The sequence below is a fragment of the Schistocerca piceifrons genome, chromosome X, assembly GCF_021461385.2.
Source record: "Schistocerca piceifrons isolate TAMUIC-IGC-003096 chromosome X, iqSchPice1.1, whole genome shotgun sequence".
Lineage (NCBI taxonomy): Eukaryota > Metazoa > Arthropoda > Insecta > Orthoptera > Acrididae > Schistocerca > Schistocerca piceifrons.
Window position 1 is genome coordinate 540,941,830 of NC_060149.1, and position 11,309 is coordinate 540,953,138.

Genomic DNA, 11,309 nt, shown 5'->3' on the forward strand with positions numbered 1-11,309 from the left:
AGAGAATGTTTTAGATTTGATATGTCTCAGTTTAATGAAAGTGGTTATCCAAATTCAGTATCTAATTCTTGTAGGTCAATTAATGAGCAACACACAGTGGAGGCTGATATTAAGTTTGCACCATGTCTTGTGAAAGAAATAAAAAGGGAGTCTGGTTTTGAAGTTGATGAGAAAAATATATATACTCCTGTTCAAGAAATAAGTGGGAAATAGACACGTGGTCCTACTGTTAAATTAATACCATTTTCTCTCACTGAAGCGAAAACAGAGACAGCATTGTGGGCTGGTGAGCAGAATTTTTGCATTGGAACTATGTTACAAAACATTATGAAACAGATGGGTGGTATCAGTAGTAGTATGAATGGAGTGGGGTCTGAGATAAGTGGACTGGGTAATGAAATGCATAGTAAAATAATGGATGAGTTTCGGAAATTAATCATGAGTTTATAAAACAGTCAGAACAATCTGATAATAAACTGAAAAAATTTAAAGAGGAAATTCAGAGGAAATGGATCACAGAATTTCAAGCTTACGTGACTCTGTAAGAAATGGGATAACACATCTTAACGAAAGCTTGAAGGGGCAAATTTTGCCATGCGAAACAAGAATGCAAGAATGATGTTGTAACAGTGAAAGGTGAACTAACCACCCATATAAAACGAGTTGCCAAAGGTAATAAACAGCTAGGTGAACAGTTAGGTACGGACGTGACTAAAATACGGACCCAAAGTGGATATGTTGAGAAACAATGTAATGAGGATCATAAAATTCTGGCTAATAGAGTTAAGGCGGAAAATGACAAATGTAAACTGTTTGGAGAGCAAGTGCGTGCAAGAATGACTGATTTAGAAACTAAATTGTCAGGATTTATACAGCAGTGAATAGTAACACACAGGAGCATGACATTAGACTTACAAACGTAGAACAGAGAAATACTAACAGTAGTGGTCATGTATTAATAAGTAGTGCTGCAGAGGCCAGTGAGATATCCTATGTTAACCACAAACAGTTTTTGAGATTTCATCACAATGACAGAGTGAATCCCAAAGAGTTCTGGAGTGATTTTGTGGATGAGTTGCCTAGGTCACGGAATGATAAACAGAAAATAGGTTTTGTCATATCTAATCTTATGGGAGAAGCTCATGTTGGGGGAAATTTAGCTGTAGAAAAATATCACAACATGGAAAGTTTTAAACAGGCTTTCTTTGAAGAATACTGGGGCTAAAGAAAACAGACGGAAGTATTAAACAGCTTTTGGTCAGGTGAAAAGCTCAACCCAAAGAAAAAAACACACTATTATGAGATTCGTGCGGAAGTGGGTAACTATTTCATCTTACACGGCTACCAAGATAGAAAAAGAACAAATTATATTGGGGATAGAATACAAGTTGCCTTTATACTGGAGAAATAAAATAATTTCTGCAGCAGGGGAGGACAGTAACAAGTTCATTGGTTACTTGGAACGGATAGAGAATGTTTAGAATGACGAGGAAAATAATAATAATAATAATAATAGAGTTTATAGGGCTCCTAGTAGGCAAAATGAAGTGCACGTGAACAGAATAGGTGTTCAGAGAGCTAACTATCACAGAGGAAGGTCCAGAGGACGAGGGGGCGTAACTGGATATAGAAATTACGACTGGAACGGGAATGACAATTATCAACATCAGTAGTCAGCTGAGAGAGCGGAACAGAATTCCAGACAGTAGAATGAGTGGAAGGCTACGAATAGTGGCAGAATAGACGATGAGGAAAACTACAGCAGTCTCAGATGTTTCTTGTGGTTCTTGGAATCTTCCGTTAGCAAAAGAATCACGGAAGTTCACAGCTTTCTTATTTGAGGGACGATGTTACCAGTACAAAGTAGTTCCCTTTGGTTACAATATCAGTGTCTGTACTTTCGTCAGGGTGATGTCCCAAGTATGAGCTGAGGAATTGTTGAAGCGAAAAACTGTATATCTGGACCATCTGTTACTTTCAACTTCCACTTGGGAAGAACATTGCATGTTACTGGATTGGGTTTTGGAAGCCATATAAAGGGGCGGAATGTGGTTGAAATTAGACAAGACAGAGTTTATGAAGAAAGAAATAAAGTTCTTGAGACATATTGTCAGTGGAGAGGGGGTCAGATCCTGACAAAATAAGAGCTACCAAAGAGTTGGCAGTGCCTACAAATAGAAAAGACTTAAAAGGAATGTTCGGACTGTTTAGACTATATCGAAAATTCATGCACTGACAATTATTCAATGCACGTTGTTTAAGAGATTTATTGCAAAAGAATTCGCCGTGTAATGGACAGAGGTGTGTCAGAGGGCCTTCAAAGAACTAAAGGCAGCTTTGCTAGAAAGTAAAATTTCGAATCATACAGATTTCTCCAAGCCTTTCTGTCTAGCATCAGATGCATGTAAATATGATTTGGGGGTGGAATTGTTTCATAATGAAAACGAAGAAGAGCAAAGCCAAGAAACAATACCGTTTGCTAGAAGATCTTTGTATCAGGTTGAGAAGAACTGTAGTATATCTGAACTAGACGCTCTCGGCATTATATTTGGGTTACAGAAATTTCAACATTATCTGTTAGGCCATAAAGTAATCATATACAGGGTGTTACAAAAAGGTACGGCCAAACTTTGAGGAAACATTCCTCACACACAAATAAAGAAAAGATATTACGTGGACATGTGTCCGGAAACGCTTAATTTCCATGTTAGAGCTCATTTTAGTTTCGTCAGTACTTCCTCGATTCACCGCCAGTTGGCCCAATAGAAGGAAGGTAATGCTGACTTCGGTGCTTGTGTTGACATGCGACTCATTGCTCTACAGTACTAGCATCAAGCACATCAGTACGTAGCATCAACAGGTTAGTGTTCATCACGAACGTGGTTTTGCAGTCAGTGCAATGTTTACAAATGCGGAGTTGGCAGATGCCCATTTGATGTATGGATTAGCACGGGGCAATAACCGTGGCGCGGTACGTTTGTATCGAGACAGATTTCCAGAACGAAGGTGTCCCGACAGGAAGACGTTCGAAGCAATTGATCGGCGTCTTATGGAGCACGGAACATTCCAGCCTATGACTCGCGACTGGGGAAGACCTAGAACGACGAGGACACCTGCAATGGACGAGGCAATTCTTCGTGCAGTTGACGATAACCCTAATGTCAGCGTCAGAGAAGTTGCTGCTGTACAAGGTAACGTTGACCACGTCACTGTATGGAGAGTGCTACGGGAGAACCAGTTGCTTCCGTATCATGTACAACGTGTGCAGGCACTATCAGCAGCTGATTGGCCTCCACGGGTACACTTCTGCGAATGGTTCATCCAACAATGTGTCAATCCTCATTTCAGTGCAAATCTTCTCTTTACGGATGAGGCTTCATCCCAACCTGATCAAATTGTAAATTTTCACAATCCACATGTGTGGGCTGACGAGAATCCGCACGCAATTGTGCAATCACGTCATCAACACAGATTTTCTGTGAACGTTTGGGCAGGCATTGTTGGTGATGTCTTGATTGGGCCCCATGTTCTTCCACCTACGCTCAATGGAGCACGTTATCACGATTTCATACGGGACACTCTACCTGTGCTGCTAGAACATGTGCCTTTACAAGTACGACACAACATGTGGTTCATGCACGATGGAGCTCCTGCACATTTCAGTCAAAGTGTTCGTACGCTTCTCAACGACAGATTCTGTGACCGATGGATTGGTAGAGATGGACCAATTCCATGGCCTCCACGCTCTCCTGACCTCAACCCTCTTGGCTTTCATTTATGGGGGCATTTGAAAGCTCTTGTCTACGCAACCCCGGTACTAAATGTAGAGACTCTTCGTGCTCGCATTGTGGACGGCTGTGATACAATACGCCATTCTCCAGGGCTGCATCAGCGCATCAGGGATTCCACGCGACGGAGGGTGGATGCATGTATCCTCGCTAACGGAGGACATTTTGAACATTTCCTGTAACAAAGTGTTTGAAGTCACGCTGGTACGTTCTGTTGCTGTGTGTTTCCATTCCATGATTAATGTAATTTGAAGAGAAGTAATAAAATTAGCTCTAACATGGAAAGTAAGCGTTTCCGGACACATGTCCACATATCATATTTTCTTTCTTTGTGTGTGAGGAATGTTTCCTGAAAGTTTGGCCGTACCTTTTTGTAACATCCTGTATAGTGACCGCCATGCTTTGACCTTTTTGTAAACTTGTAAGTTAAAGTATCCAAGACTAGCTTGGTGGGCATTGTATTTACAGCAAATTGATATAGAAATTAAATATATTAAAGGCACTGAGGATGTGGTAGCTGATGCACTGACGCGCAGTGTAGAGCAAAACCAAGAGAAAATAGAATCAAGGCCAGATCCAGAAGAGGTCCACATTTTTATTATAGTAACCCACATTGAAGTGGAGGGACAACTGAAAAGATTTTCTAAAGACATTAGGAGAGAACAAAATCAAGGTGATAAGCTGAAACTAGTTAAAAGCAGATTAGGTCATCCAAATTTTCCAAAATTATCAGAATATTATAGATTACATCTAAGTGTACCGTTTAGACGAAGAAAGAAGGAGAGAGAGGACTGGAAACTTTGGTTTCCAGAGGAAAATGTCGATATATTAATAGACTATATGCGTCGACAATATGGCCATTATGCCTCGCGGGGTAGCCGTGCGGTCTTAGGCGCCTTGCACGGTTCGCGCGGCTCCCCCCGTCGGAGGTTCGAGTCCTCCCTTGGGCAGGGGTGTGTGTGTTGTCCTTAGCGTAAGTTAGTTTAATTAGAGTGTAAGCCTAGGGACCGATGACCTCAGCAGTTTCGTCGCACAGAACCTTACAACAAATCTCCAAATTTATGGACATTATGGGGCCAGAAAATGCATTTAAAATTTGGGTGAAAGTGTTATTTTCAACAACATGTGGAGAAGTGTTTAAAAGCGTTTGGAGTCCTGTGATAGATGTCAAAAGTTGAGAGCTAACAACCCAATAGTAAAGAGGCAGACGTATTCGGTAGAACCTCAGAATAGACTAGTTTAGTGACAGTGGACCTGTTTGGACCGTTGCCTGCTTCAAGATTGGATGTCTGTATGTGTTTGTACTAGTCGAAGGACTCACTAAGTATGTTAGATTTTACCCCATTAAAAAGGCAAATTCCAGAGTAATGGTTAGTAAACGAGGAAAGTACTATTTTGTGATCATTGGTGTACCAAAGACAATATTGTCAGATGAAGGGCCACAATTTGTATCTAAGATGTTTCAAGAGCGTCTGAGAAATAGAAATATTGAACACAGCAAGATTTTTGCGCATTTCCCGCATGGCAATATGTGTGAACGGATAATGAAGGATCTGAATCGACCTTGCAGGACGTGTTGTCGTAAGAAACACTCAGCTTGAGCCAACAATCTTGAATAGTTTGAAGAAGTGATTAATCACTTAAAGCATGAAGCCACTTTATTTGCACGTGTAGAATTGATGTGTGGGATAAAACCTAATAATTTATAATTCAAGCTACTGGAATTCCCTAAACTAACAGAAGTGGCTATGGAGTAGAAAAAGTAAACAGCAAGGGCAAATATTAGCAAAAAGGCCTTGGAAAGAAAGAGAAGACACGATGCTAGGGCCCCTACCACAAGTTTTCAGAGTGGTGACTTGGTACTCGTTAAAACTAAGGAAAAATCAAAATAGCTGTCTGCAGAAACCAAGAAATTCACAGATGAGTATGTATATTTCCCTTTAGAATAGTGGCCAAGCCTCATGCGAATGCCTATAGACCGGAGTACTGTAAGAAACATAAATCCTTGGGACTACGCTACGTTATTGACCTAAAAAAGTATATACAGAAAGACGATGGGGACAGTGATAACTAAATGGCCTCAGGGGACGCCCATTCTTTGCGACGTCAGGTGTTTCACGAACACTGGGCATCCCGAGCTGTTGGCAATATTATTTCCTTTTCGTTTTCGTATTGTCAATCTACCTCTTTGTCATTCTGAACTTTTGCTATCGTCTGTTCTTTCTTCACTATCTTGTTTATAGTGTACATTGTAATAGGAATGGCATAACAAACACAAAAAACGCACTTGAAACTGGGAATCATTTCCCGAAACGCGTCGTGCGAAAAATAAAATTAAGAAAATCGTGACTGATAACAGGTGAGGCATTTATAAACAAACCTATTGTTTTCACAGTCGTAAGCTTTGAGAACGATTTATAGTGGATCAAATCAGTGTACAGTGTTTTGTAGGGGATAAGAGTTATTGACCCACCAACTCTGAGCAAATTTCAATACTAAAAACCAGATGTACTAAGATACTAAATAGTGGATGAGGAATGAGTGACCAGAATATGTGAAAGTTTTGTATAATAAGATAATGTAAAATGTAAGTGTGATGAAATGTGTTTATATTGTTCGTGTAAGACTTTAAGAACAGAGGTTGTACTCTTATGATGTCAATGTAGTAGCCAAGAGAAATTATACAGAAATGAAGGTGGACATGTTGTGTATTCTATGACAACTGCAAACTGAGGCAGTAGTTGTACAGGTTTTCAGTAATTTTTTATTCTATGTGTGTTTGTATCTATTGTGTAAAGCTTATGAAACAATAGGTGTTAGCCTTAATATGTAAAGATTTTCTAAAGAAGAGAAATGTGTTTACTAGTATTTCAGAGTAAAGTTTAAAAAATTTATGATAAGAAGCCAAGAACTTGCGTAGTAAAGGGAGAATGTTTTTCAGTAGTGACTTGCTGAGTGAATTTGAGTCTGAAGAGCCTTATAAAGATTCGTGTTTTGGAATTTGAGTTGGGGAAGAATAGGAACAGTTAAGCGTACTATTTACTTTTGATTCGTAAATGTTAGTTCACTTTTTACTGAAAAAAATTTTTTGGAAGAGAACATACACTGAATAATACTGCAGTGGAGTAATGTTACTACTGAATATGTAAAGCCAATCAAATCCAGAAAATTGTCATTGTTTATATACCGATTATGGCAAACAAACAGTGTATGTATTTGAAAGAAACATGTATAATATTCTTCTTTGCAGGAAGAAAATTATTGACTGTTTGGCTTAGACATATTGTATTTTGCCGATACGTCCATTATGGAAACTGGATATGAAACTCACGTGTACCTTACAGATGAGTGAACCTTGGTGTTTGTAACGTACCCAGGTGTGGAACTGATTGAAGAGTAAAAGTGAAAAGAAGTTCCGACGCTGCTTCATCGAAAAGTAGGTGCTGAAAATATATCCTTTTTATAGACGCTCACCACAGCGGGAAAAAATTATGAATGATCGGAAGTCGTTCCCCCTCTTCCACGATTGCCAAATAGGACGAGGACACCGATCATAAAGTTTATTTTGTGAGAAGTTTATGAAATAGAGTACTTAGTTAAAAGAGAGACACTCTCCATAGCACCTCTACATAGCGTAGATTACGTACGTTCTAAAGGTTTTCTTAAGGTTGCAGTGAAGTAATTTAGTACTTTTTTTTTCATTACGAAGTCGGCCGCGGTGGTCTCGCGGTTCTAGGCGCGCAGTCCGGAACCGCGCGACTGCTACGGTCGCAGGTTCGAATCCTGCCTCGGGCATGGATGTGTGTGATGTCCTTAGGTTAGTTAGGTTTAAGTAGTTCTAAGTTCTAGGGGACTGATGACCACAGCTGTTAAGTCCCATAATGCTCAGAGCCATTTGAACCATTTTGAACCATTACGAAAATATCTTTCTACAATAAAAATTGGAGAGTGAAGTCTTAATGTGAAGGCAAATCGGAAGAAAATTAATTGTAATAATTTTTGTCAAATGGACATTTGTTTTGTTAAAAATAATCAAAAACCTGAATTTTGTAGGAAACATGTTTTTGTAAATAGTTTCGATGTACTGCTATAAAATCCAAACCGTACAAAATCCATTGTACTACCGTGACAGGGTTAAATGTTTCGTAAATTTTCAGTTTCCAAGAAGCTTTTTGGCATTCAAAATTTTGTGAAGTATCTTGGGTAATTAGCTATCGTTTGTTTAGTTAAAATTACGTTGTGGTAATAATGTTTCCGTTGTATGAACCCCAGATTTACTTGAGAGTAATTTTGGGTTCATAGGGGCTGTGTAACGTAGCAAATTACTACGAGCTGTCGCCTTGCATTGGAGCCGGGAGGAGAGTAGATGCTGGTTCACAAGCCCCCACAGCTGACGGTGGCTAATGGGCCGGCCGAGCCGAATACTTGCTTAACGCTGCGTGCAAGACGTTACACACACTCTCTATGAATACGAAGGAGTAACATTAAATATTAATCGGTCTTTTTCCTATTTAGTGTACCAAATTCTGTGCATAAGAGAACCATACCGCTCAAATTCTTCACTTCTTTCGGAGATATAAATTTTTACCTAAAACACATGTTAACCGCCAACGACCTTGCCGCAGTGGTAACACCGGTTCCCGTCAGACCGCCGAAGTTAAGCACTGTCGGGCTGGGCTAGCACTTGGATGGGTGAGCATCCGGTCTGCCGAGTGCTGTTGGCAAGCGGGGTCCACTCAGCCCTTGTGAGGCAAACTGAGGAGCTACTTGATTGAGAAGTAGCGGCTCCGGTCTCGGAAACTGACATACGGCCGGAAGAGCGGTGTGCTGAACACATGCCCCTCCATATCCGCATCCAGTGACGCCTGTGGGCTGAGGATGACACGGCGGCTAGTCGGTACCGTTGGCCCCTCTTGGCCTGTTCGGGAGCAGTTTCGTTTTACATGTTAACCGTGCTGGCATTGTGAAACCGAGTTAGCTACTGTAATGTAGTCACCTATAGTATCAACTGAAACTAAAACCACGAGAATAGGTTCATATAATCTAATTTTCTGGCATTTTAGTAAATTTCAGTGCCACATATTCCTGGCGTAATTAACAGCATGTTGAAAAATTATCATTTCATTTTATTTTGGTAGTGTGAGTGTTCTGGTGAGACTTAGAGAGCGAATGGTGGACATACGTAGATTGAGAATGTGATACTTTATTAAAACTATTTAAATGTAAGCGTGAGAAAAGTTGTGTAATGCGGGGATTTTTGTGATGTATCTCCACGTGAGCTCGATTTTGAAAACGGCAACAAGAAGGGGAATCGAGTATTAAATTTTTTAGCAATTTATTTTGTGCAAAGGAATCTATTTTGTTTTCATTAAATTTTATCTGTTTTCGGAATTACGAGACTTCTAGTCTAAATTGTGTGTGCTAATCTGATTGGCTGACATTAGAAATACCGCGACTATAGAAGTGTTCGAGATGATCTGATTATCTGCTTAACATACTAACCAATTGGAGTTCAACATTTCCAGCGCCCTTTGAGTAGGGCTTTGTCCCTCAGTCTTTTGAGTCGACAGGGTCGCTCGGGAGTCGTCCTCTGCAAAACACTTATATGTTAAATCGTGCTGATCAGATTTGTACTAAAATGAAGAAATGAGTGTTTTAGAAAGTTTGAGCTTTGTGAGAAATTTGTTTTAGGAGATTTAGCATGTGAACATTTCAAGTCGTGCATAAACTCGTCGTGGCATGTTTCATTCAAATTACGAGACAGTATGGCGAGCACTTCTGTACAGGAAGACTACTGAGCGACTGACTGTATTCACTCGCAAGTACTCGTGAGTCAATGATTGTGTAAGATGTTTAAAATGTCGAGTTGGAAGAAATATCTTCTGGCTGCTTTTGGGTGTGAACTTCTTACAGAGACAGTCAGAGACATTGCATATTTAGTGTTGGGATGTTAGTAAGGACTTGATAGTCATTTTCTGCGTTTTGAAGGCAATAAACCAGTTTACGTCTTAGGTTTGTATCTACAGCGCTGCTCCAAAGTCGAGCCGCGATTGGGAATCAAGCTGCTTACGAACTTCGCGTATCCACTAGTTGCTCCCATGCGTTATTATTATAACATTGCGCACTATAGAAACAGGAACGTTAATCCACTTTTCATGTTATTTCCGTTCAGTCTTGATTCCTTGCAGTAAGCTGCCGTTACAAGTTTTGATTCGTTCGGCCCTTTCGCTCTGGGTGTAGTAGCTTTCAAAAGTATAATTTCACTAGAAGTAATGTCCCTCCTATTTACCAAAACTGTTTAAATATTACATACAGCAGCTCTTAGCTTTCAATAAAAGTTACTGGAGTTACTTTGTTTTTGGAACGGGTGGGTGAGGCCAATACAAACAATACTAAAAGAGATACCGATCCCACGGGTTTGGAAGAATCTACGTACTTTCCAAAACGAACAGTCTCTATCCTGTCCGCTCTCATGAAACTGTGTCATGTAAACAGGAGGAGTAAAAAAGCTAAAATTTTCAATTCTTTTGCTGATAGGTCCCGTGCCACGGGGAAAACTTCTGAAGAGACATAGCGCCCACGTCCGCAGCCGAGTGCTCTACTGCAGTCCGTCGTCCTCTAATAGCTTAAACCAAAGCATATTTCGGTCTCTTACCTGCTACGAAAAGGACTCCGACTCTGAACTCTGGTGCTAACGCACTCATGTTTCTTTAACGACGAGGCAGAACATGTTGAACAGTACAGCCAAAAAACATGTGTACGCTACAGTATCACATATTGTGCAAAGAAACACATTTTATACACAGTTGTCGAAAAAGTAATTCTGTCAATCTGGCGTACCCTCGCTTGTGTCTTAGCGCCTTTGCAACAAGTATTTTACAATGCGCAGTTGATAATTTGAATATGGTGCTGGAAATCTTCTCGAAGAACCTAGCAATATCTTCCAGAAATCGAGATAAAGCTAAAAATACTGCACTAATCATATCAATTTCCTGCAGTTGCAAGAAAAGATCTTCCGAACAAGATAGAGTACACAACTGTAGAGTGAGGTAAAGTCATTCAAAATAGCGGAAATCGTATAGCATAACGGAGAACGTCTTTTGCTAGGGGTAGCTAACACTGGTGTTCTTTTAATTTTCCAAGTGTTATGCAGTGGGCCATTTGGTAAAGGACAAGTTAGTGCAGCAATAAAATAAGGCTAGCGAGAAATTATGTGTTAAACAATGATGTCCTAGTGTACTTTGTCACATCACCACTGACAGAACAGTCACGAACAGACTAATGACTTGCCCCGGCTTTGAACGAGTAGCATTAAGCATCTACGGCAGGCCAACTTTTCTGGTGTAGCGATAATAAATTATACACACAAAGCTGCCTCGTTAATTAGTCTGTCTATGAGTGAAAAGCGTATCAAAATCCCAATAGTGCCTGAGATTAGCCTTCATGCACAGAAAGGAAAACGCGCTGGGGACCTAAATTTATGATATGTATACACAGTCCTTCCAAAATGTTCCTACACTG

The 11,309-nt window shown here is 40.2% G+C and overlaps 1 pseudogene; it reads left to right on the forward strand.

The window, feature by feature from the left end:
- Window positions 1–8,394: 8,394 nt before the first annotated feature.
- On the forward strand, window positions 8,395–8,512 carry LOC124723777 (annotated as a pseudogene).
- Window positions 8,513–11,309: the final 2,797 nt, after the last annotated feature.